This window comes from Meleagris gallopavo, unplaced genomic scaffold (assembly GCF_000146605.3).
Source record: "Meleagris gallopavo isolate NT-WF06-2002-E0010 breed Aviagen turkey brand Nicholas breeding stock unplaced genomic scaffold, Turkey_5.1 ChrUn_random_7180001840968, whole genome shotgun sequence".
Classification (NCBI taxonomy): domain Eukaryota; kingdom Metazoa; phylum Chordata; class Aves; order Galliformes; family Phasianidae; genus Meleagris; species Meleagris gallopavo.
Genome location: NW_011110286.1, coordinates 1 through 2,180, shown reverse-complemented (window position 1 = coordinate 2,180; position 2,180 = coordinate 1). Strand labels below are relative to the sequence as shown.

Sequence of the window (2,180 nt, the reverse complement as noted above, 5' to 3'; positions counted from 1 at the left end):
ACTCACTGAAAATGTGCCCCACCACATCCCAGGCTGAGCAGCTCCAGGTGTTAACGCTGAGCAGATCCTTGATGAAGTGCAGAATGGCCCTCCTCACCTGCCAGGAGTCAATTGTGGATTTGATTTTCCTGCTCAGAAGGCCAAGGGAAGCCACCTGCTCATCGGGGCAGCCCTTTGGGCATGAGTAGGGACAACAAGAGCAGAGAGGAAGCCTTGGCTCCTGAGGTGAGGGCCAGGCCTTAGCACCAGGCTTTGCATTTTCCATGCGCAGCACAGGGACCTGACCGCTCCACTCTGCCTGCTCTCCCCACAGGAGCCATTGCAACCCTGTTGTCAATACCCCAGCACCTCCCTGGGCACCCAAGCCCTGCCAGTGTTGGCATCAGCATTGCCACCCCAGCAGTGCTTTCCTTTCTCAAATCAGCTCACCTGGGTCCTGGGGTCACTGCACACACACTGCAGAGCCTCTGCAACCTGGGGCAGCTTCTCTGTCATTGCGGGCTCTGCAAGAGATGCACAGAAGCATGAGTGGAGGCACCACGGTGGCAAAAGGGATCCCTGGAAGTCCCGACCCGTGGTACTGACCATCAGAGTGAACCAGAACGCCGAGGAGTCCCAGGGCTGCCACGCATCCAGCCTCCCTCTCACCGCCCAGCTGCGACTGCAGAAACAGGACCATTTCCTCTGGGCAGATTCGGGCTGCAGGAAGGAAATCCCGCGCTGTGTTAGCAAGCAATTCGTGCCCATTAATTCGTGAGGTTTGAGAGAGAGGATTTGGCCAGGGCACCGCCAAGCATCGCCAAAGCTCCTCTCCTTACCCTGCAGCAGGATGCAGTGGGTCAGCTCTGCTCTGTCAGCCTCTCTGTGCTGTTTGGTGTCATCAGAGAGCTGTGGGAACAAAGTCCATTTGAGAAAATCGTTATCAGTATTGAGGATGGAAAAGACACTGTGCTGCCAGCTCTAGTCTCCTGTTGGTACTCTTGGAAGGAGGACATGCAGACAAAACACAGCCCGCCCCACAGCATCCCCAGGGCACACGCGCAGCCCTGGAGCAGCCATGGGCATGCAAGAGCTAAGGCTGAGCAGCTGACAGAGGCTCAGAGCTTTGCAGTCCTTCTGAGACTTTGCCAAGAGGGAAACTGCTGTGGGCACAAGGATAGGCTTCCCTTACCTGGTAGAATACAGCACTGGTGATGGCCAAGAACTTGTCCTTGGAGATGACGGATTGAACTCCCTCTAAGGCCTCCAGGAACATATGAAGGCTCTGCAAGAGACCAGCAGAGGAAGAAAGGGCTGAAGCCACATCTAGCCACTTGGGAGCGGAGGAACTGATTCCCAGTGGTTTGTCTGCTGGGAAGAGCTCCCGCACAGGCGTTCCTGTTTGTCTCCCCCTCCCAGCAGCACCAAGAGAGTCTCTGTGCTCAACCGAGCCCTGTTTCGGCATTGTTTGCAGGCATTTTCCCACCCAGCAGCCCTCTTCTTCCCCATCAGATGAAACTGGACATGGTCCCCCTGGCTGTTAGCACACAGCTCCTCAGGCACTCAGAGCCCCATGGTGGTGAAGCCTCCCATTCCCAGGATGGGCCCCAGTGACTCCTGGCTCTGTTCTAGCTCCTGTCTGGGTTGTTCCTTCCTTGACTGAAGAACTCAGGAAGCCTCAGACCTCCCTTCAACACCTATTCCTTCTTTCTCCAAGGGCTCCCAGCCTCCTCCCTGCATCCCACTGACCCCTCATGGCACTTCATGGGCCCCACATCCACACTGAGCCCTGCGCAACATCTCACCTTGGTCACCATGCAGGTGTCTTGGACGTCCTGATACTGGTGCACGAGCCAGAGGAGCTGCTCCCAGACGTGCTCTCGGGGCAGCTCCTCTTGCAGGAGGACAGTCATCATGGCAGCCACAGCCCCAAGGACGGCCTGTTTGTCCTGGAGAGGGATGGCAGAAGCCCGGCATCAAAGACTGAAGGTTTGCCCTTCCTACAGAGAAGACTTTTTCCCTTCCCCTTCCCCATTCACCCGTGCCAGCAGGAGATGGGCTCGCTCTCCCTGGGCAAGCAGGTTTTCCCCACACCCTCATCCCCAGCTCTCCCTGCCACAGTGCTGTGACATGCGGCTGCTCCCTGGCAGGGAGATCCAGCCCTGGGAACAAATCTAGTTCAGGACCCATTGCATAGCCAG

The 2,180-nt window shown here is 57.2% G+C and overlaps 1 long non-coding RNA gene across 1 annotated transcript; it reads right to left on the bottom strand.

The window, feature by feature from the left end:
* Positions 1-9: 9 nt before the first annotated feature.
* Positions 10-864, bottom strand: LOC109364294. Its single transcript, XR_004162312.1, has 4 exons — positions 819-864; positions 586-699; positions 430-503; positions 10-97 (listed from the first exon to the last, which is right to left on the bottom strand). It is a non-coding gene; the product is annotated as an uncharacterized LOC109364294 (long non-coding RNA).
* Between the last annotated feature and the right edge of the window lie 1,316 nt (positions 865-2,180).